Source organism: Martes martes, assembly GCF_963455335.1.
Source record: "Martes martes genome assembly, chromosome: 1".
NCBI lineage: Eukaryota > Metazoa > Chordata > Mammalia > Carnivora > Mustelidae > Martes > Martes martes.
The window spans coordinates 74,634,647-74,659,682 of record NC_137888.1 but is presented as its reverse complement, the minus strand read 5'-3'; the positions used below and the strand labels follow the sequence as shown (position 1 = coordinate 74,659,682).

Sequence of the window (25,036 nt, the reverse complement as noted above, 5' to 3'; positions counted from 1 at the left end):
TGAAAACTACTGGTTTAAAACACAGTTGTATAATGACAACATGTCATTCCATGTGAATGTGCTCTAATTGATTTAATGGGATTTCTATTGTTGGAAATTCTTTTTTACCATTATAAACTCTGCAATAAATACTCTTGTAATTAAACCTTATAGGCACACCCCCAGTTTTTTAAGTTCATAGAAGTGAGTAGCAGTATTACAACTGTGGCAAGAAATAGGAGATCTGGTATTTGACAGACCCAGGTTTATGTTATTAGTACTAACACATACTAACAGTATGATTTTGAGACAAAATAATTACTTCATCTGTGAAAGCAGATTATTTAGGATTTAAAAAGACAACTCTGGAATAAATACAAAAGTACATATAAGGACTTAACAGCAGTGGAATATAGGAAGAAGACAGTTTGGGTGGTGCTGCCAAAAGACAAAAGAGGAAATAGTAAAGGAGAACTACAGTTAGTGGAGGTGAGTACAATTTGGGAATTTTTTTCACTTAATGTTTGCGAAATACTCTGGTGGACATGTAAACAGATAGTGATAAACAGAAGTCAGGAGTTCTAACCAAACCGTAGAGAGATTTAGGAATCATCAACAAATAGGTGATAGATAACTAAAGTGATCTTAATGTAAAAGCAAAAATTAAAAAGAGAAGAGGGTTAAAGAAAAGTGAAGAATATCTAAATTTAAGGGTCCAGAGAAAGATTAATTTCACAGAAGTCAAGAAAGAAAAGAATTTTGACATCAATGTGGGGGGAAGGCAGGCAGACAACAGAAGTAAATGATAAAGAAGTGGCAAAAAATCTAAAATCTTCAGAGTCTGCCCAACCTAAACAATTTTATTCCCGAGTAGTCCAACAGGTTCTCTGCTCTGATCAACTCACAACTTCCAAGAATGCACCCTGCTATCACCAGCTATCTTCATTCATATTACACAGAAATTTAAAATACACTCCACTATCTTCAAGGAAAACTTAGGAGAAAACTAAGACTTCTATGCTATCTTATGCAAAATTTTACATGTAAATATGCACCATTTCGGTAAAACAAGATCCATGGTTATTAACACATATTCTCAAAAAAAAAAAAAAAATCACACACACACAAACAAAATCACACAAATCTCCAAGAAGTCTTCCAGAGAGAAAGGTTAATAAGCTTAAATCCTTCAATGCTTTCTTGTAGCACTTAAATTATGGGGTTAAGATATAAACTGTCAGGGCGCCTGGGTGGCTCAGTTGGTTGAGCGACTGCCTTCGGGTCCGGTCATGATCCCGGACTTCCAGGATCGAGTCCCGCATTGGGCTCCCAGCTCTTTGGGGAGTCTGCTTCTCCCTCTGATCTTCTCCTCTCTCATGCTCTCTCTCACTCATTCTCTCTCAAATAAATAAATAAAATTTAAAAAAAAAAGATATAAACTGTCAAATTGTATTATTAGGCAACATTTATTATAAAAAGGACTTCCTAATTTATGAAAAGCATGACAAGTGGAAAAACTATAAGCTAATTATAAAAGTTTGTCACCAAAACAAAAACATTCCCTGAAACATTCTTGAAATAAGTGTGACCCTTAAAGAAATATGGAAGCTATTCATGGACTATTACAAAAAAATGGTTTCTTTCCTCCAGGAGACTTTCCTATGCAGCTTTGATATATACCCACACATGCTTGTCTGTCACCATCCTGTATACTTAGTTGAGTATAAAAGCTGCACCTGGATGAATGTAAGGTTCTCAGTGAAGATATATGTTGATATGCTATGTTCCCAGTCCGTATTCTTCTACAAAGCTAGTGGGACCTGGTGTCAGGTTATGCCCAATCATTTACTGAAAGTGTTAAGGTCAATCAGAACCTCTCACTGTTCATGCAGAGTGGGTATTATATCTTTCTTTCCCATTACAATTCTCATCAGCCTCTGGTTTTTGAATTAACTCAACTACTGCAGCCTCTATAACAGAATTGAATAAAGTATTGTTTTGTTGTGAATTTATTACCCCCAAATAGAACACAATTTTACTGAGGACAATTCTTTAGAACCATGTTTAGAAAGAGCACACAGAAAAGCCTTCTAATAAAATTGAAGCCACCACCTTGGCCCCTCTGGCCAACCAAGTAGTCTAAGTTTTAGGAAGCACCTTTAGCCTGTGTGATTAAATCTTTCTTGGTATATCCATAGATCATGCATAGGGAACTAAACCCTTTTATACAACCTGCCCCCACTACGCCGTCCACCCCCCCACCAGGCACCAATATATAACCTCCAGATATTATATATCTGTAGCTGCACACAATCAAGAAGTGTTATAGACCACTGTACTCCCCTTTTACTGATTAATCGCCCTAAAGTTCCTTTAAAAATCTTTGGGCCAGGCAGAAACCTCAGAGTTGGTTTTTGGACAAGAGTCAGCCTTCCCAAGGCTGGGGACACTCTCCCCAAACGGTGGGTGTCCTGAATAAAGATCATTCCTTTTCTCCTCCCTCCCCAGGCTTTTTTTTTTTTTAAGATTTTATTTAGTTATTTGAGAGAGTAAGAGAGCATGAACGGTAGAGAAGGGCAGAGGGAAAGGGAGAAGCAGACTCTCCGCTCAGTGGGGAGCCAGACGCGGGGCTGGATCCCAGGACCCTGGGTTCACGACTGGAGCCGAAGGCAGACTCTTAACCAGAGCCACCCAGGCACCCCTTTTTCCAAGTTTTTAATTTAAATTCCAGCTAGTGGAGTGCCCGAGTGGCTCTGTTGGTTAAGTGTCCGACTCCTGATTTCAGCTCAAATCATGACCTTAAGGTCCTAAAATAGAGGACCACATCAGGCCTCTATGCTCAACACAGAGTCTGCTTATTCCTCTCCCACCCTCCCCACCCCAGCTTTCATGAGCTCACTCACTCGCTCTTTCTCTCTGAAATAAATAAATATTTCAAAAAATTTAAATTCCAACTAGTTAACATACAGTGCAATGTAAGTTTCAGGTACAGAAGTGATTCATCACTTAACATACAACACCCAGTGATCATCACAATCATACTCCTTTCCAGTCAAAACTTGTCTCTTAAGTATTGGCTTTTCAAGCAACAAGCAGCTGAACTTGGGTTTTTTGGTAACAAAATCTTGCTAGTTACAAATACCTACCTCTTTTCTCCCATCCCACCCTCTCTCGCTCTTTCCCTAGCTTTCCCCGCTCTCTTTCTTCTCTCTTTTGATAATTACCAAAAATAGAACATGACTCCATATTCATTCTAAGTATTCTTATAATCAGAATAAGGCTGCATTTCTTCAAAGGAAGTATATAGTAGAGAATATGCTAGAAATCCTTGGGAACTACCAAGCAAATTTCTTAGAGGTAGAGCCATCACCACAATCTCTGATCATATCTAATTATGCCTACTGCTTGACATGTCATGTCAACAAGCACATGACTTGTCATGGTGCTATTTAATTTGGTTTGCTAGGATTAAGGATTTTTGCATCAATATTCATAAGAAATCCTGGTCTGCAGTTTTCTTGTAGTAACTTTGTCCGGCTTTGGATTCAGAATAATGCTGGTCTTATATAATGAGCTAGGGAAGTATCTCCTCCTCTTCAACTTTCTGGAAGAGTTTCAGAAGGATTGGTATAATTCTTTTTAAAAATAGAGGTGCCTGGGTGGCTCAGTGGGTTAAGGCCTCTGCCTTCGGCTCAGGTCATGATCCCAGAGTTCTGGGGATCGAGCCCCACATTGGGCTCTCTGCTCAGCAAGGAGCCTGCTTCCCTTCCTCTCTTTCTGTCTGCCTCTCTGCTACTTGTGATCTCTGTCAAATAAATAAATGAAATCTTTAAAAAAAAAAAATATTTGGTAGACTTCACCAGTGAAGCCATCTGGTCCTGATCTTTTCTTGCTTGGGAGGTTTTTAATATTGATTTGATCTCCTTACTAGTCATATAATATATTCAGATTTTCTATTTATGACTCAGTCTTGATACGTTGTGTGTTCCATGTCAACTAGGTTATCCAATTTTTTTTGCTTTACAGTTGTTCATAGTATTCTTTCATAATCCTTTTCATTTCTGTAAAATTGGTAATAATGTTTTGGCTTTTATGTCTGATTTTAGTTGAGCCTTCCTTTATTCCTTAAATCTAGCTAAAGGTTTATTAATTTTGTTGATGTTTTCAAAGAACCAACCCTTGGTTGTTACTTTTCTCTTAGCCTTGTTTTACAAAACCTGAGCACCCTAGCTGGCACATGTTTTTGTTGTTATTATCTGTTGTTGTTGTTATTATCTGTTGTTATTATTATCACCTGTATGATGATGATGATGATCATCATCATCATCATCTATATGGCCGAACAGAGCAAAGATACCAGATGAGCATTAGAGGAGTAACTGGCATTTGCAAATTTTAAATTTTAAAAATTAAAAACGTCCCCAGGCATCACAGTAAACCTTAACCTCACATTTAAATCTGTGACTATACAATTCATCTACACAAACTTACAAAATTAAACCTTCATTTTACAAATGGAAATGCATTTAATAAGTGGTTAAGGGCAACAACTTACAAGAAATTCCCTTCCCAAACAACTTTTTATTCTGAAGATGACTCACATTCAACTAGTTCAATGCCAAGTAACACTCATGAAACAGCTAATCATCTCCATAGGAAAGCCTCTGAATAAGCTCATACTCTAATGTTTTCAAGCTACTTCCCTGAGCATGACCAGCACTCCAAAAATGGACCAAAATACTCTGTTGCTAAAATAATGGTAACCTTTCCTAATTTGCCAAAAGATTTAATGGATAGTAATTTCAATTTGTTTTTCTCCATAAATGTATTTTATATTATAAAATGCATCAAAAGAACATATGCTATAGCAAGTGCTAACAGAAAAAATAAGTGACCAGCTAGTTAACTACTTTAGTGTAAAATTTGTAATAGCCAAATCACATTTCATAAAATAGATTATTTTTTTAACAAATGTGCGAAGGGTCATGTACATATATTGTATATATATGGTACTATAATGTTTCCTCTAAAATACTATAATCGCTTGTTGTATGAATTGAGAACATCAATAACTTCACAGTGTTCCCTTAAAAGCATCATGACTTCCAAGAGTTTTAACAACTGGGAACTACTAATATAAATTAAATTCCCATAAAGATGGCTTTTAAAAAATGGTTAAGAGGCTGTCATGAACAAAAGTGTTGCAAAAGAAAAAACAACAAGGCTTAATTAGCTTTTTAAGCAAAAAATAAGATGCCTTATAGTTCTTTGCAAGGAAACCATAGGTTGCCCATCTAATTTCTCTAATGTGAAGCCATCCAAACTCAAAGCAAGCCTCATTTAAGATTTTTAACCATTACCATCAATCAAAGCAAAATTTTTTCAGGTTCCAGGACAATGCTTTACAATTTGATTTTTCCAACAAATGACACAAAATGAACAAATTCTTAATTTCAAAAGGTTAGTAAATAGCAAAACATCAATTCTTTCCAACCTCAGGGCCTCATACAAACTATTCTCAATGTTTAGTATGTAGTCACATTGGCTTTTTCCCCCAGAGAAACAATACTTTACTCTTTCCCTCAAAATATCAACTATAATAGAATCAAGGTTATTTCTACTGTTAAGTGACAGAATTGATATCCTGTCCTTCCACAACATAAACCCTTAGTCTTATGCAGAAATAAACAATGAGATCTCCTTTTTTATATGAAACATTATTGAGCATTAGGCATTAAAAATAGAATTAATCAATTGTGGTATGTACATATAATTCTCTACACCAATGAAAATGACAGCTATATAACATAGATGAATTTCACAACAATAACCCAAAGCCAAAGAAGCCACAAGGAATGCAAACATAATTCCAATCATAAGAAGTTCTTTAAAATACAATGGAGGGACGCCTGGGTGGCTCAGTTGGTTAAGCAGCTGCCTTCAGCTCGGGTCATGATCCCAGCGTCCTGGGATCGAGTCCCACATCGGGCTCCTTGCTCGGCAGGGAGCCTGCTTCTCCCTCTGCCTCTGCCTACCACTCTGTCTGCCTGTGCTTGCTCTCTCTCTCTCTAACAAATAAATAAATTTAAAAAAAAAATAAAATAAAATAAAATAAAATAAAATACAATGGAGATGAGATTATGCAGAGATTCACATTTAAGAAGTAAAAACAAAGAAAAATGAGGAAGTTATAAAAATAAGACAATGGGTACCTCAAGGGTAAGAAAGAGGAGTGTGATCAGGGAAAGGGTACTTCTAGTATGCCACCAATATTCCCTATATCAACCTGGGCAGTGTGAGATGGGAATTTGCATTATCATCATTCCTTAAAACCACACATAAATGTCTAATGCACTCTGTTTCTATAATTCTAGCCATTTTTTTTTAAAGATTTTATTTACTTACTTGACAGAGATCACAAGTAGGCAGAGAGGCAGGCAGAGAGAGAGGGGGAAGCAGGCTCCCTGCCAAGCAGAGAGCCCAATTTGGGGCTCAATCCCAGGACCCTGAGACCATGACCCTAGCCAAAGGCAGAGGCTTAACCCACTGAGCCACCCAGGCGCCCTAATTCTAACCATTTTTTAAAAGGAAAAAAAAAAAAAAGAATAAAGCAGGCTTCCATTTAAAACAAGATTTTTTTGTTTTGTTTTTCTGGCTATGTGGGAAAGTTAAAAGCTGGCAAGTAGTAGCTTACCGAGATCACATTCAAACTAAGCAAATGAACGAATAAGCAACTGTTAATGTCCAGACTCATATTCAACCCCAGTTACAGCTTCTCCTTCAGTGGACAGGAGATGGTATCTGGTAATATAGATTACTCATATTATTAACATGTACTCCAGTTACTTATCATCAAGGAAGTTTGGAAAATATGCTTTAGTCCAGAACAGCACTTATCACTGGGCCCTGTGATAACAATTTTAAACAACGTCCCCCATTGAATCCTTGTATCAAGCCAAATTTGGAAAACACTGTTCTCATATATTGGCAACTGGCATACCAAGTCATTATTCATAAACTTCAAGTCAAAGAGATATGGAGTAGAGGGAGCAAATTAGAGGTAGAAAAAAAAAAAAGAGAAATAGGAATGCTAACAAAAATACACTTCATAATTCTCTGAAATACCACCATTGTCACCAGTGTCATAGGTTGCCAACCCAGCCATAAGCCACCCAGCAAACAAGAAAAAGACAACAGACAATGAAATTGCTTTCATGGATATCAGAGTCTTAGGAACCATTTAAGGAAACATGGCAGGAAGTTATTTTCTAGGTCATCAAAAATATCATGCTCAGTATATACTTCAAAGTATCAATCTCCTGAACCAAAATTTTTTTTAGGATGCTTCACACAAAAGTCACCACCATCACTACAGACACATCAGTAGAGAACTTAATTTTAAGCCAGGTACTCTGCTGAGTATCTGACAGGACTGTTTTCTCATCAAAACCTCAGAATAATCTTCTCAAGTAAAATGAAAAACAAAATGTATAGGAAAGTATCAATTTGTGCTATCATTCCAGTTTCCCTATTTTAGGGGACTCAATATCTATATGTACTAGAGACTGACTGAATAAATGAACCAATTTCCATACCCATTATCTCACCCCCTCTCCCTAATTTATGCAGAATTTCTGAACAAAAAGCTGAACATGCCCAATGACCCACAGAGTTTATAGACAGTAAGCATGAAATCTGGCCTACTATATGTTAATTGTGGAGAAGCATGAGACACCAGATCAAGTTATACCATTCCTCCTGATAACTGTTTCCTTAAGATATCTCCCCAGGGGCACCTGGGTGGCTCAGTCGGTTGAGTGTCCCACTCTTGATATCAGCTCAGGTCTTGATCTCAGAGCCACAAGTTCAAGTCCCACTTTGGGCTCCATGCTGGATGTGGAACCAATTTAAAAGGAATAAAATAAAAATAAAATACCACCCCAGAGCTCTATTCCTGCCCTTCTTTTCTGTATACCACACTCTTCCTCGGCAAATGCCTGCAACCTGCCTCTGTACCCACCATGCCTTACTTCTTAGTCTCCTGTATTTTTTTTTTTTTTTTTACTTCTCATAGTATTTATTACTTTCTATCATACTACAGTTTCCTTAAATGTTATGTTTTGGTTTAGTATCCATCTTTGCTGTAAGACTGTAAATTCCTCCAAAACAGGAATTTTTATTTTCAAATATATCACAAGTATCTAAACAGTACATGGCATGTATTATGTGTTTAATATTCGTAAAATGAATGCACACATGACCTCTCAGTATTATCTTCTACAGAGCCTCTGAATGTGGCCATCCCCTAATCATGGTTTTAAAAAAAAAACTAAGACCTTAACCCTAAAAGTATTTTATGTGTACATTTAAAAAAATGAGTAAATATTATAAAAGAAAACAATTTGTTAATGCATATAAACTCTGAGTGGTGGAACTCTATATGGTTTTTATTTTCTTTATATTTATAAATCTGCATGTTTTAAAACTAAAAAAATCAAGACTTTTCTAAAAGTCTATTATATAATGTATACCAAACAAAGCCCAAAAGAAAATACATAGAAATCTTAACGAAAATCCATTCCACTTGTTCAAGTTTTCTAAGTGTGCATTACTTTTATACCAAAAAAAGTTAAGCAAGCAGTAAGGTCTTACACTTCACACGTCTATTCATGATTTAAAAATGAAATGATTTCTTGTGAAGTGAAATGTACAATCAAAAAGGTGTGAAGCAAGGATATATCTTAAGCCAAGAGTTAAATTCTTTGTTGTTTCCTCTCTGTAAAGCGTTCAAAATGTTCCATCCCACACTATAGTCCTTTCAGATAGCATTGCCATGAAGTTCAAAAGTAGCAGCCATTTGGGCTCCAAGGAATGTATATGAGTTAACAATAAATCACTATGAACCACAGGTAACAGCTTAACTATGATGCCATGGATTATTAGCACCCCACTTCCACTGCCAAGGAGCTCAGCACTGTGCTCACAACTAAAAACATGATCAAACCAATACCAAAACTTCAGATTTTTACGTCTAGTTCCTGGAACCCTCCAGGGATCAATTTTCTATCAGCAGGGGTTCAATTACAAGACAAACTATAAAGTAAATTAAACAATGTTTGACAGAAGTAATTAGTAAACATTGACAGAGTAACTATAAAGATGTTGACAAGGTGTGGCAAGGAGAAGGAGAGAAGGATTCTACATTTTAAATATGTACAGTTTATGTCAATTACAAGTCAATAAAGAAGTTTTTTAATTTTTTAAAATGAATGTAATTATTAACTATGATGGGAAATATTTTTTCCCTTTTTTCCCCCTCCCCTTTTTCTCCCCTTCTTTTTTTCCCTTGGTCCTCTTCCCAAGGCCAGGGTTTCTCATTGGAGAAGGTATGGTTGCAGCACACTAGAGAGAATTTCACCAGAGCTGGTCCAATGTTGCCAGGCAAGTAGGAACAATACTTTGGAGTGCAGGCAACCTGAGGCTGGTAAGCAGGTGTGCAGAGGTACTTAGGACACTGCCGTAGGCACAAGGCCTGGAATGCACAGTATCCATGTCAAGAGGACTTCAGGAAACAATTCCCTGAGGTAAAGACAAGCCAAGAATGGTGGGCCATGTTTAGAGGTAGTCAAGGCACTGAAGGCATGAGGCCTGAGATGCAGGACATCCACTTCAGAAGGGCCGTGGCAAAGTAGTTACCAGGTCTAAACTGACGCTGCAAGATCACGGAGAGCCTCTGTATTTTGGGCACATGGCTAAGGCAATCACCAGATGTCCTCAACCATGTGGACTGCTGATGGACCATGCAACAAGAGCAAGAAAAGGAAAACACAGGTAACAGGAACAAGGAAGGAAAAAAGTCCCTTTCTCTAGTTAAGTTCCCTCTAGCACTCTGTCCCCTCCAGAGTCTGATAAAGCTTAACATCCTGCTCTTTGTAAATGAGAACCACTCAGAGTCCAGTCCTTTATTGTGGAGCAGGTATCGATGGGACAGTTTGGAGCAGAAAGAAAATAAATTGGTAACTGACATGGTCAACTTTCTGTTCAAGACAGTATTTAAATAAGGCAGTGTTTCTCTCACTTAACAGGAGAAAAAGGAAAATAAATATATGGCCATTAGCATGTTATTAAGGCACAGAATCTGAAAGAACACCTACAGTCTCTTTGAATTATCTATTTTTAAAAGCCACACAAATTTCATATTTTATTCTAGATTATTATCCATGTCTGTTTTAAAATAAAAGTGTTTTCAATTACACAACTGATTGTTATGTTTATCAGCTTCTAGAGGCTGCCCACATTCTCCGACTGGTGAGCCCCTTTCTCCACCTAGAAAGCCAGCAATGGCAGAGGACACCTTTCACATCACATTATCCTAAACTCCTCTTCTGCTTCCTTCTAAATACCATACCTGGATAATCCAGGATATTCTTCCTACCCCAAAATCCTTAACCATATCTGCAAAGTTCCTTTTATCACATAAGAGAAAATATTCACAGGTTCTATGTATTAGGATGTGGACATCTTTGGGTCACTGTTCTATCACAGTAAGTATTCCATTTCTCAAACTTTCAGTTATATCATTACGGAATCATGGGTTACTATTTGTTCAATGGGTTATAAACTGTTAGAGTAATTATTTTGATGCCTAACTGTCCCCAACCTGGCTCAAACTGGCTTTTATGTCTTTTTGATAGGTCTCCATCATTCTTGAGCTCCTCTTTGTTTTCTGACTAGATTTTCCAGTCTCATCTTATAGTTTTCTGCCTCTGCCCTAAAACCAGCCATTTATTCAGTAAATATCCTTGTATGTAAGAATCTTACACTGAAGTATTTGGTGGATACAGAGCATCAGGTCAACAACTTCAAGGTAAATATCCTTGTATGTAAGAATCTTACACTGAAGTATTTGGTGGATACAGAGCATCAGGTCAACAACTTACTCTCGAAAGCTCCAACTTTTCTGGAACCTTGGGATTACTTCAAAATAAAAAATATATATTACTTTATTTTAACCACGCCTTCCAAGGTTCAAAATAAATTATTTGAGGCTTGTCTAAATATTAGTACAGAGGACTGAAAATTTACCAGCTATAAAAATCACTTTGGGGGCGCCTAGGTGGCATAGTTGGTTGAGTGACTGACTCTTGGTTTCAGCTCAGGTCGTGCTCTCAGGGTCAGGAGATCAAACCCCGTGTCAGGCTTAGTGTTCAGTCTGTTTGGGATTCTCTCACTCTTCCTCTGCCCCTCCCACTCCTTCTCAGCTCATTCTCCCTTCCTAAAAACAAGTAAGGAAATCTTTTTTTTTTTTTTTTTTAATCACTGTGGTTTCTCTCAGAAACCCTGACAAATTGAATTTAACTTTTAAAGTATAGCTGCAAAGACTTATAAGGAGAGTTGTAACATAGGAATCAAGGTTCTAATCCTGGTTCCACTGTTCACTAACTTAAGTTAATACCCTTGTAACTAGCCTCTATTCTTTACATATTATTCATCACATTACTATCTAATAAAATGTTAGGGTTTTTTTCCTAATGCTAAAAATAATGCTCACTGGAAAGCGTAAAGAAAATATTGAGGGGAGCGTGGGTGTCTCAGTCAACTAAATATCAGACTCTTGATCTCAGCTCAGGTCTTGATCTTGGGTGGTGAGTTCAAGCCCTACGTTGAAGAGAGGGGAGACAAGAGAAGACAAGGATTGATTACCATAATGTTAATATTCACAGATAACATTAGTGCTTGTCCTCGTGTGTTGCAGTTAGTTCTCAATGTTCATTTTAATATATCCTTGATCTCCCAACCACACTTTCAGCTCTTCCTTCTTACTGCCACCCAGTTATTCCACAATGACCCTCAGCTCACCCAACATACAAGGCACAAAGGCAACAACCTTATGATATACTTCATAACCAGTTGCCAGAATTTCTTAAAATCTAATCCCTTATTTTATACCATTCACTTTATTCACAATGGTTCTGCTTCTCTGACCCAACCATGAGTGACAATATTTTTTCCACACATATTTTTTACATCATTTGTATCATGTTATATTATGACTTATATGCTTTTTAGTTGAAAGTTATATCAAACATTTCTCCTTTGTAATAAAATTTCTCACAATATGTTAATTGTCTATTATTCCACTATATAGCTCAATCATGACTTTGCCTAACCATTCCCTAACTGTTAAGATTAATCCAACTATTGCAATTATAAATAAATCTATGATGGGGCACCTGGGTGGCTCAGTGGGTTTTTGGCCTCTGCCTTCGGCTCGGGTTGTGATCCCGGGGTCCTGGAATCGAGCTCCGCATCAGGCTCTCTGCTCAGCGGGGAGCCTGCTTCCCTCTCTCTCTCTGCCTGCCTCTCTGCCTACTTGTGATCTCTGTGTCAGATAAATAAATAAAATCCTTTAAAAAAAATTAAATAAATAAATAAATCTATGATAAACATAAATATCTTCACACATTTCTGATTATTTTCTTAGGATAAATTCCTAGATGTGGAATCACTACACCAAAGAAACATTTAAGACTTAATACATATTGCCTAACTGTCTTCTAGAAATAATGTTCTATTTACACTTCTAAATAAGTGTGCATTTCATTGCACTGATTATCCTTTCCTCATCTTAGTTGATGTTAGGTAAAGTTATAGAACACAAATAGCTAATGTTTATTGAATGATTACATTTTTGGCTAAGTTTTTAGCCATTTTTTTTAAATCCTCACAATACTATAACGGATAGAGGTTGATTTTACTATCTTTCCATAAAGAAACACTTAGATCAGTAACATAAAGTCCTTATAACAGTGCCTGACATATAGCAAGCGCCTTGTATTTGCTCTTATTTTTAAGTAACTTGCTCAATGATGCCTCTTATACAGTAGAGCTAATAAATACAAGTCTGTGTCATGAAATCCCAGCCTTTCCAGATGATCTGATTGTATAAATTTGTATTGCTTTAATTACTTGTGAGGTTGAAACTATGTTTATTCATAATAAAATTTTAAGGCTAAATATTTGAAAACTTTCAAGAAAAACTGAGAAAAGTAAACTGATGTGTATTAATGATAATTTATATACTCACATCAGCTTCCATTCCAATCTTATTTTTATTACTCATGGATCTCTAAACCAAATTCAGTGATAAGTCTGGTTTATCCCTAAGGCTTTCTCTGTAAACATCACAACTAAGTTCCCTCCAAAAGCTTAAAGAAAATAAAATGTTCTATCTTCTATTATAATGGCCATGTGTAACAGGATACCAGGAATTCACTAGCAGAATTAGAAAATCATTCAACACTATGCTGGAAGGAGATCCCAAACAATTCATATGTAGCATAATCTCACATCAGAAAAATAAAAATTCTTTAATGTTCTACTTTTTTTTAAATTTTTTAATCACTTTCCAATTTCTTATCTATATGATCCAGTTCATATAGGTAAAAAATAAAGTAAATGACTATTAAAAGCAATGAACATTACACAAAAAAATCAGTTGTGTTTCTACATAGCAGCAATGAACAATCCAAAAATGAAATTAAGAAACCAGTCCATTTAGAAAGGTACCCAAAAGAACAAAATACCCAGGAGTAAATTTAATCAAGGAGGTGAAAGACTTATACACTGAAAACTATAAAACATTGCTAAACAAAATCAACAACTTAAATAAATAAAAAAATATGCCACGTATTAGGAAGACTAAGTATTGTTAAGATGGCAATACTGCTGAAAGCAATTCACAGATTAAATACATTCCCTGTCAAAATTCCAATAGCCTTTTATGCAGAAATGGAAGTCAACTCAGATTCATATGGTATTACAAGAAGTCCCAAATAGTCAAAACACTTTTGGTAAAAAAGAGAACAAAGCTAAAGGACTCACACTTCCTGATTTAAAAATCTTACCATAAAGCTACAATAACTAAAACAGTGTGGAATGGGCTTAAGGATAGACCAAAGAAATAGGAATTAAGGTCCAGGTATAAACTCCTATATCTATGCCCACTTGAATTTTGACAAAGGTGCTATGACCACTCAATGGGAAAATAATAGTCCCTTCAAGTGGTACTGGACAACTGATATTCACATACAAAACAATGAAGTTGCACCCCAAACTCAAATATAAAAATTAACTAAAAATCGTTCAATGACCTAAATATAAGAGATAAAATGACAGAACTCTTATAAGCAAGTTTTGATGACCTCAGGTTCAACCATGGAATCTTAGCTAGGGCATAAAAAGCAAGAGAAATGAAAATAAATTGGGCTTCATCAAAATTAAAAACTTTTGGGGAACCTGGGTGGCTCAGTGGTTTAAAGCCTCTGCCTTCGGCTCGGGTCATGATCCCAGGGTCCTGGGATCGAGCCCCATATCGGGCTCTCTGCTCTGCAGGGAGTCTGCTTCCTCCTCTCTCTCCTTCTCTCTCTGTCTGCCTCTCTGCCTACTTGTGATCTGTGTCTGTCAAATAAATAAATAAAATCTTTAAAAAAAAATTAAAAACTTTTATGCATCAAAGGACATTGTCAAGAAGTGAAAAGACAGGGCACCTGGGTGGCTCAGTGGGTTAAGACTCTGCCTTCGGCTCAGGTCATGATCCTAGAGTCCTGGGATGAGCAGGGAGCCTGCTCTCCCCCCCTGCCTGCCTCTCTGCTTACTTGTGATCATTGTCTGTCAAATAAATAAATAAAATTTAAAAAAGAAAAAAGGAAAAGACAACTCATAGAATAGGAAAAAATGCTTTAAATACTGTATCTTTTAAGAATCTAGATCCGGAAAGCATTTACAATTCAATAATAAAAAGACAAACCCAATTTAAAAATGGTCAAAAAACTTAAACAGACATTTCTCCAAAGAAGATATATCCAAAGGGCCAACAAGCACATAAAAAGATGCTCAATCTCATTAGTCATTAGGGAAATGCAAATCAAAACCACAATGAGATACCACTTCATCCCAAAAGGATGTTAATAACATTAACTTTTAAATGGATAAGAACAAATGTTGGCAGCAATGTAGAAAAATTGGAATGTTCATACACTGCCAGTGGATTTGTAGAATAGTTCAGCCACTACGGAAAACAGTTTGGTGAGTCCTCAAAAAAGCTAAACGTAGGATGACCCTACAATTCCACTTCTGACATATACCCAAAAGAAATGAAAACTGACATTCAATACAAATCCTTATATATGAATGTTCAAAGCAACAATATTCATAATAGCCAAGGAGCAGAAAAGAACTCAAGTGCCCAACAACAGATGAACAGATAAAGTGTAGTGTATATATACAGTAACAATGACTTAAATGTAAAAAGGATACACATATGACAAGGTTGATGCAGCAACAGGGCAGAACCTTGAAAACAGTATGCCAGACACAAAGGTCATACATGGTATGATTTCATTTCTATGAAATTTCTATAACAAATAGGCTTTCTGTTTCTCTGGATTTACTGGATGACTCCTATCAATGGCCACCAGGGGGTAGGGGCAGCAGGGAATGGGGAATTACTGCTTACTGGGTATAGCGTTTCATCCTGGAGTGATAAAAATGTTCTGGAAATAGACAGAAGTGGTAGTTGCACAACACTGTGAATGTATGAAATGCCACTCAATTATTCACTTTAAAATGGTTAATTTCAGGTTATATGAATTTCACCTCAAAAAATTTTAAGGCATTATTGTTTATAGTAAGTGTTGGACGATTACAAGCAGTTCTTTTTTGAAAGTCGAACATGTAAATTACAAGCACAGTAACTAGGCCAATACAGTATCTTTCAACACTTTATGAGTTTTTTTCTTTAAAGATTTTATTTATTTGTCAGAGAAAGAGAGAGAGCACAAGCAGGTAGAGCAGCAGAGGGAGAATAAGGATCCCTGCTGAGCAAAAAGCATGATGCCAGACTCAATCCCAGGACCCTGGGATCATGACCTGAACTGAAGCTAGATGCTTAACCGACTCAGACACCCAGGCAGCCCTATGAGGTGTTTTATATCTAAGCAAAGTAAAAATTCAATTTCTACTTACTCTCTCTCATTACTTGATTTAGAAATATTCACCTATCACAAGGTGGTATTTCTCCCTGGAAGTCCATTCCCTCTTTAAAGTGTAACTACAGTCACATTCAGTCAAACTTCAACAAATTTCTAGCCCTTTAAGAAATGATTCTAAATCAAATTCTTAGAGCTGACCAGAAGTTCTCTTACTTCAATAAGAAAAGTATCCCAAAATTTCAGTTGTTGGTTTTTTTCAATTTATATTAATGTGGCCATGAACATTTAAATGTTCTAATATCCAAATATTACATAGTTACAGATACCCTAAAAGCACTGGTCCTCAGACTTTACTGAAGACTAAAAGAGTTAAAAGACTGATTTCCTCAAGTAAGACTCTATCACTGAAATAATGTATCCTCCTTGTGTATCACATTGAGGGTATGTGCTATGGGAAGTGCTGTAAATTGTGTAAGACTGATGAATCACAGACCTGTACCTCTGAAACAAATATTATATGTTAATTAAAAAAAAAAAAAAGGAATGTAAAGGTAGATATGCAAATGCCTAACCAGGTTACTTCCTTCATAAAATTCATTAACAGATTAAGTAACTTTCAAAATAAAGTTCAAAACTAAATTGCAGCTTAGCAGAGAAAGTTTTTGATAAACAGACTCCAGCTTTGTCCCTTGCCATTCATTGCTCCTCATCTTTCTCCTCTAACCATACAAATTTCTTCTCACAGACCCTCATTTTGTAAGTGCCTTCTCTATGCCACCACAAGGTAACAAAACTAATTGTTCATCACTCCCATTATCTTTAAACTCCTTGAAGTTAGGGATTATACCTTTTCTGATTTATATACTTAGCACCTGGCAAAAACATCAAAGGCTGTTATAAAATTCAAGTATGAAAGTATGAATAACTATTAAGAACCATTATTAGAGTCTAAAATATTGTGGCTTATTTTTCCTACATAATGGCAAAAAGGGAAACTATATATTAGGCCATATTTTGCTTTATTTTTTAAAATCATAATGCAGTCATATTAGTAACATAACTAGATGACATTAAATTTGTAGACCCCTTTTTTAAAAATATCTACTTCATTAAGTATAAATTTAGTCTGATTATTATACAATGGAAGCATGGGATCAGCTCTATTTTATCTTCATTAGTAAAATGAAACATTACAGCAATAAATATTTTATAAGTCTTAAAAGCAAATTTTTACTTTAACTAAAAAATTCCAACATCATTTTATAAATGAGGAAATGAACGGAAAGGTATAGTTATGTATAGTCAACCAGCTAATTAGTGGGCAAGTTTTGTACACCCAGATTCCATTAATGTTGAAGCTTACAACTGCAATATAATCTTATTTCCATTTCAACCTCCTAGGCAAGCAAGGCAGTACAATTCACAGCACACCTCTCTTTCCCAATCATCACTCTAGTGAGTACTTGGGTCCTTAATACTTGCTACATTTAGCTGATTCCTTTAAGATCTGGCCCCTTCCTTTACACAATTCCATCTCCCTACCATAAACATTTAATGAATACCTACAATTGTGTATTAAATATATCTAAGCCATTCCATTGAGAAGAAGGGGAAATGGGGAGACACATATGAGTAAGAGTAACAGTCCCTTCTTTCAAAGTGCTCTACAGTATTAGTTACAATCTGATATAGTACTGTTATTTATAATTATGCTTTGAGGCACCTGAGTAGCTCAGTTGGTTAACCAGACCCACTTTTGATTTTGGCTCAGGTCATGATCTTGGGGTCATGAGCTCAAGCCCTGCGTCGGGCGCTGCGCTCAGCACGGAGTCAGCTTGTCCCTCTCCCACTACTCCTCTCCCCTCTCAGGCTCTCTCTAAAATAAAAAAAGTCTTTTTAAAAAATTATGATTTTATAAATATATAGTATAAAAAAGACCTAATTATTTTCTATTATTAAAATAGACCTTATTTGTCCCACTAGAAGATAAGGTCCATGAGGGCAAAGATTGCTTCTCTTTTGAAAAAGTGTGAGCATTGCTAGGTTTCCAAAGTTTTTCCTTCTACTACCATCCCAGGACACAAAATTTCACAGGGAAAACAGTGGGTACATCACTATCCAGTGAGAAATCTGTATTTCTGAGGACCTTCAGGAGTTACATCACTCCGATGAAACTGATCACAGAAGGGGGATTGCCTTAGACCACCTCCTCACAATGGACTTTTCCCTTTTTATGGAATATACAAAACTCCCAGCTCCCACTGTACATTTCCAAACATCCAAAAAACTCCTCAGCACTGAAACTAAAATCCCTATCATAAATTCTCCTTCTAACTTCCCTTCCCCAGAAACTGTTCTTCATCATAATCTCCTTATTTCATAAATAACATCACTATTCTCCCCCAAATTTGTCTTGGGCCCATACTCAGGTCAGTTCCCAATGTTGATGTCAACATTTTCCAAATCTATACCGTTCCTTACAATCCCACCATCATCACTTCTTGCCTCAACTACTATAATTAAACTCCATGGTATTCCTACCTCCAGGCTTAAACTCCTTCACTCCACTTCTGTTTCAGATTCATATCTATAAAGAGGGCTTCTTTTCAACTTAGAATCATATATAAAATCCTTATCATGGCATTTAAGATCTCCATACTCTATATCAATCCACCTTTACCAGCCTTTTCCTTAAACATACAACCTTGGAAAATCTTCTCTGCTTTCCTATCTCTAATCTCTGTGCTTGGATAGCATCCTTATGAAGAACTATCTTTCTTCTCCCATCCTCCTCCAACTGCTAATAACCTTTCAAATGAGCATATCCTTAACATAAAAGAAAAAAAGCTGAGGCATGTATGAGTTATTGAACACATTCTGTCCAGTCCTTTACAAATTATCTTAATCCCCACAAAAACATAATGGCTCAGTACTGTATTTTTGAAGAAGGAATTGAGGAAACAGAGGGCCAATGGAACTTAGCCAAGATCATTTAAACAAGCAAGAATCCAAAATAACCCCATAGCATTGTTTGTTTGTTTTCTTTTATATTTTATTTAGGAAGGGAGAGGGGGAGGGAGGAACAGAGGAAGGGAAAAAAAATTTTTTTTTAAGATTTTATTTATTTGACAGAGATCTCAAGTTGGGGGAGAGGCAGGCAGGGAGAGAAAGGAGGAAGCAGGCTCCCCGCTGAGCAGAGAGCCTGATGCGGGGCTTGATCCCAGGACCCTGGGATCATGACCTGAGCCGAAGGCAGAGGCTTTAACCCACTGAGCTACCCAGGTGCCCCAGGGGGAAGAATCTTAAGCAGGCTCCACATGGAGTACAATCTCATAGCCCTGATATCATGACCTGAAGCTGAAATCAAAAGTTTTTTTTTTTAAGATTTTATTTATTTAGTTGTCAGAGAGAGAATGAGCAGGGGGAACAACAGGCAGAGGGAGAAGCAGACTCCCTGCCAAGTAAGGACCCTGAGATCATGAGCCGAGCTGAAAGCAAACACTTAACAGACTGAGCTACCCAGGTGTTCCAAGGTCAGATGCTTAACCAACTGAGCCAAGCCAGGTGCCCCAGCATTCTTTTTTTTTTTTTTTTTTTAATAAAACATGGCACAAAATGGACACGGTTTTTTGTCCATGAATGCCTAGGTCCAAATTCCAGTTATTCCACTAAAAATCTGTGTGAACGCCTATGTATTTGTAAGGTCTTCGTTTCTCCTTCTATAAGGACATAACTGTACTACTTATTATACGACATAGTGTAAAGCCCTTAGAATTATATTTGGCCCATAGTGAAAAAACTCAGTGTTAGCTATTACTGCTGTTGTTGTTATTTATATGTTATAATCTGTAAACTGACAATACTAATTATATGTCTTCATTGTTTCCAAATCAACTTTTAGGTAAAAGCTTTGTAAAGCTTAACAATGTGGTTTTGATATAGTCACAGGTATTTGCAGAATACACGAATTTTTAAACAATTATTAAACCATGCTTTATTAAAAGAAATTCACTTGACTATTAGTTCTGTTTCCTCTTTTGAGAAAACTTACAATACTTACTAGCTGTCTTCCCTTTTTCAGGTCATATGAAACTACCATATGCAATGCCATATGGTAGTAATATGTCAAATGATACAAAATACTCTTTTGACTCAAATCATTTGCCTTCTGCTAAACATTATTAACTCCCAGGTTTTAAAATGTCCAAAATGACACTTTTTATTTCAACATCAAACATTCTTAGATCACAGCAACATAAAGTATACCAGGATCTCTGACCACGCCACTTCATTTTATACACCTTAATGACAAGAACTATAAAACAAAATGCTTTAACTCAAAAATATAAACTAATCATGCCCTTACCCTGCCTTAACTTTGTTAAAGTTAGTGCCTGACAAACTTCTGAAAAATATATCAAAAGAAGGATGTTGAATGCTAGTAACAGCTGAGGGCCCTCTCAAAATGCTTGAGAAAAATAAGCTTTAAACAAGGAGAAGTAAGAACTTACTCCAAACCCTTCAGTATTAAACCTCACAAGCCAAAATTATGTCCACATGATTTACTATTACACATGGAGACAGCACGCTAGCTGGCTTCAAATAAGGACAAGGTAAAAATATATATTAATAAAACAGTTGTCATTTCTGACACCAAAATATTCAGTCTTCTACCCAATCATTTCAAAAACAAAAAAACAACAACAAAACTTTGAGGCTTAACTATGTAAAAGACATTTTACTTCAAATAATTCCTAACATTCTTCCCTTATTCACAGGTCATGTCACAGAATTAGTAAGTGGCAGAGCTGAAGGCGTGACCCAACAAAATGTGGAATCCACTGTTTTGCCATAATCCACAATAATATGGTATACATTCACAGCTTCCTTTTCATATGCAGATTTTTAAAAATATTTTATTTATTTGAGAGAGAGAGAGATCACAAGTAGGCAGAAAGACAGACGTTGGGGGGGTGGGGAGCAGGCTCCCTGCTGAGCAGAGAGCATGACCGGGGAATCTATCCCAGGACCCTGGGATCATACCTGAGCTGAAGGCAGAGGCTTAACCCACTGAGCCACCCAGGCGCCCCATATACAGATTTTTTTTTTTTAAGATTTTTATGTATTTATTTGTCAGAGAAATAGAATACAAGCAGGCAGAGGCAGAGGGAGAAGCAGGCTCCCTACAGAACAAGAAGCCCGATGTGGGACTCAATCCCAGGACGCTGGGATCATGACCTGAGCCAAAGGCAGCCGCTTAACCGACTGAGCCACCCAGGCGCCCTATACAGATTTTTTTTTTTAAGATTTTATTTATTTATTTGACAGAGATCACAAGTAGGCAGAGAGGCAGGCAGAGAGAGAGGGTTGGGGGGGGGGGAAGCAGGCTCCCCGCTGAGCAGAGAGCCCCATGCGGGGCTCGATCCCAGAACCCTGGGATCACGACCTGAGCTGAAGGCAAAGGCTTTAACCCACTGAGCCACCCAGGTGCCCCCAGATTTTTTAAAAACTTAAACAAAACCTTCATAAAATATTTAGTCTTACTCCATAGGATGTCCTATTTTTTTTTCTTTCTAATGTTAATGTCAATGCACTAAATGGATTCCAAAATCCATTAAACCCTCATGGAGTCCAAACTACAGCACTGCACTACACTTTTTACCTTCTGTTTAAAATTCTTTTTCACTGCTACAAGTCCAGTTTTGTTTCCCTTCAATGGAACTCATCTCCTCAACTAATTAAAAACGGTCCTTAAATTTAAAGATTAAACCCTCTCTAGTACAACCCTTTGGAGGCACACCCATCTTTCTTACTTATATTGTATCAAAAAGTGCAGATGTTCTCCTGGGAGAACAAAAGATCATTGTTGAAAGGAATGCGTTCGTTTTCACTGTTCCTGCTGCATCACTGAGGAACATTCACATTCAGGGAAGTTTGGGGCAAAAGAAATGGACCTGAGCAGCTGCCCACGGTGCTGAAAAGCAGGATGGAACAGTAATTTTGGAAATGTACTACTGCCAGGTTAAGACAAAAAATAAAGGAATTCACCAAAAACTAGCAGAAAACACTCAGTGGCTGCCACTAAAGTTGCCTGAGTGCTTCTGGGATCGCTTGGCTTCAGTGTCTGCCCACTCCTTCAGTGGGACAGAGTTCTTTAATCAGTGCGGGTCAACTCCGCAAGTGTCCTGGCAGAGCTGCTGTCTTTGAGAGGAAAGGGAATGAAGTATGTCCCTAGTAGAGTCAGGTCCCACCTTCAACCTGAGCTTCCAGCGGGGGAAGGAGGAAAATTATAAAGAAAGGAGGTGACTGCCCTCCTTTTTTCAAAGGCTACACAGTCCCCCGCAACTTAAGTGATTTTGCCCCGGGACTTCGCTGCAGGTACTTGACCAGAGAAGCCTTCCCAACATCTTCCCAGGGTCCTGCCACCGCAGGATGGGAAGGTGAGAAGCAAAACAGATAATACAACTTTAGATACATACAAACTCAAAGGGCGGGGGAGGGGGAGAACGGGAAGCGGCCCTCCGAGGACAGAGAGTTTTTTGTTTTTTAATCTTTTGCAAAAAGCCTTATTTCCTCCGCACCCAGCCTGGGGAGGAGCAGCAAAAAGCTCTCTCAGCAGCGGGGCTGCCACAGAGGGCCGGCGAGGGGGTGTGTTCTCCCCGCCAGGCCCTGAGAGGGACAATCCCCTGCCCGGCTACCGAGAAGCCAGAGAGGCGCTTACCTGGAAGCCCGACCCGGCAATACCAATAGGCTCGCCCACCGCGTTGCTGCGGGAGAAGTCCCTACCCCGACTTCATGACTGAATATCCGCACCGACCCCCACAGCCGGAATCGGAGCGGGGGCGACAACATCAAGGATAGACGGAAGTCCCGCCCCCAAACGCCTCATTGGCCGGCACCAGAAGACAAAGAAAAGCCATTGGCCCACAGACCTGTTTGCTAAGGCCCTTTCCCGCTCTCACCCCGCGTCTCGCTCCCTGCCCCAGCTGGCAGGGAAAAAAGCCCAGTTTGTGGAGTCGCGTTCTTGGCCGCGTGATCCCTCTTCCCGTGAAGGGAAGACGTGGGTAGGGCGGGCTTCTGCAGCGCCGCTGAAGGATCCGCTTTTTGTCAGGGGACCGAGCAGGCTGGCCGAGGGGACTGGCTGTGGAAGCCTACCCCCCACCATTTGCTCCCAGGAATGGAGGCCGTGGGGTCTGGAGGGGACCGTACCGAGCGAAAAGGGCCTGCCGCCTTGGTCCGCTCTGGCTTTGGGACTAGGTAGCCCGAGACCCAGCTGGCTGGCTGCGCCTGGGCGGGGCTGGCTCTGGACCTACAAATCTCTTTCCTGCACCACACTCACCCGACCGGCTGTAGGGGCGAGAATGAAACCTCATCCCCTCTGCACGGTGTGCAGACTGAAGTCCAGATGGATGGGACCAAGACCCACCAACGCCTTAAATAGAGTCCGGGTCGCTTTAAAGATGCCAGCAGCCCGAAGGCTGAAAGCGAGTACCCAGACGCCCGGCTCGGAGCCGTGCTGACGTCAGCACTCTGGGCCTGACACGCGCCATCCCCGGGACTCAGCAAAAGTCAAACCGTGTGATTAAGCCCTAGGTCAGCCTTTTAAAACCCGAGCCTCCTTTTGGCGAGCCAAAGAAACCCGCCCCCTACTGCCTTTCTGATTAACCTGCGTCCAATCTTAAACCAAACTACTTTGAAACTTAAATTGCCTGGACTGGAACAACAGCACTGATTAACCAGTTGCCAACTAGCCACTTAAAAGAGGCAATGTGGCTTAGTGTGAAGATTGCAAAAAGTCCTGAATTAGAATGCCAGGAAACCAAGATTCTGGTCCTGTTTCTGCTTCAAAATGAGGTGCCTTTAAAAGTCCATTCACGTTCTTTGACCTTGTGTTTTAAATAACGGAGGTACTAGAGGGGATCATCACATATAAACACCTGTAGAACACCACTGATGTAACTTGTAACCCTGATTGCTCTGGGGATACCTGAGTGGCTAGGACGCAGGAATGGGAGGAAAACTTTCCCTATTGTGTATGCTTTTGTATCCTCTGAATTTTGAATATCGTGAATATTATGTATTCAAATAAAACTTACACACACAAATCAATAAAGGCTATCAGAGTTACTTTGCTCTCTTATGTACCTTATGACTATATATACTATATATTGTTAGATTTTCATCAGTTGCGAAAACATTAATACTTAATACAACACCTGCCTTTAAGAAAGTCATAAGTAAAAATCAGAATTATGAGGGAGGGGGAGAAAGGAGCAAACAAAATCAGAGTTGGAAATATTACATAAAGGCTAGTGGGGCACCTGGGTGGCTCAGTGGGTTAAGCCGCTGCCTTTGGCTCAGGTCATGATCTCAGAGTCCTGGGATCGAGCCCCGCATCAGGCTCTCTGCTCAGCAGGGAGCCTGCTTCCCCCTCTCTCTCTGCCTGCCTCTCTGCCTACTTGTGATCTCTGTGTGTCAAATAAATAAATAAAATCATTAAAAAAAAAAGATACATAAAGGCTAGTGTAATTAATGTAAACATAGTTACAATATCTCTATAAGGATTTCCTTAAATTACCTCAAATTGGTTTTATATTAAATCAGATTTGTTGGGGCGCCTGGGTGGCTCAGTGGGTTAAAGCCTCTGCCTTCAGCTCAGGTCATGATCCCAGGGTCCTGGGATCGAGCCCCGCATCGGGCTCTCTGCTCAGCGGGGAGCCTGCTTCCTCCTCTCTCTCTCTCTGCCTGCCTCTCTGCCTACTTGTAATCTCTGTCTGTCAAATAAATAAATAAATAAATCTTAAAAAAAAAAAAATCAGATTTGTTGAATGACATCAAAAAAAGCAAAAACTAGTAATGTCCATATTCTACACGTTTAAAATAAGGGGGAAAACAGCTTTGTTTATTCCTTAAATAAAAGTACCCTGAGTATAGAACATTTTTTAAGATTAATTAATTTATTTGAGAGAGAGAGAGAGAGAGAGCAAGTGCCCACATGAGTGAGGGGGAGGGGCAGAGGAAGAGCAAATCCTCAAGCAGACTCCTGGCTGTGCTCAGAGCCCCAC

At 38.3% G+C, this 25,036-nt stretch overlaps 1 protein-coding gene across 4 annotated transcripts in view; it reads right to left on the bottom strand.

The window, feature by feature from the left end:
• Positions 1 to 23,478, bottom strand: part of RNF13 (ring finger protein 13) — a 164,605-nt gene extending 141,127 nt beyond the window's left edge. For 2 of the 4 annotated variants that reach the window (XM_080811314.1, XM_080811316.1), the window contains exon 1: positions 22,693 to 22,852. The gene's annotated coding sequence lies outside the window, so the exon portion shown is untranslated. Of the gene's footprint in view, positions 1 to 22,692; positions 22,853 to 23,310 lie in introns of those variants that run through there. The other 2 variants (XM_080811315.1, XM_080811318.1) reach the window with 2 other exon arrangements.
• Positions 23,479 to 25,036: the final 1,558 nt, after the last annotated feature.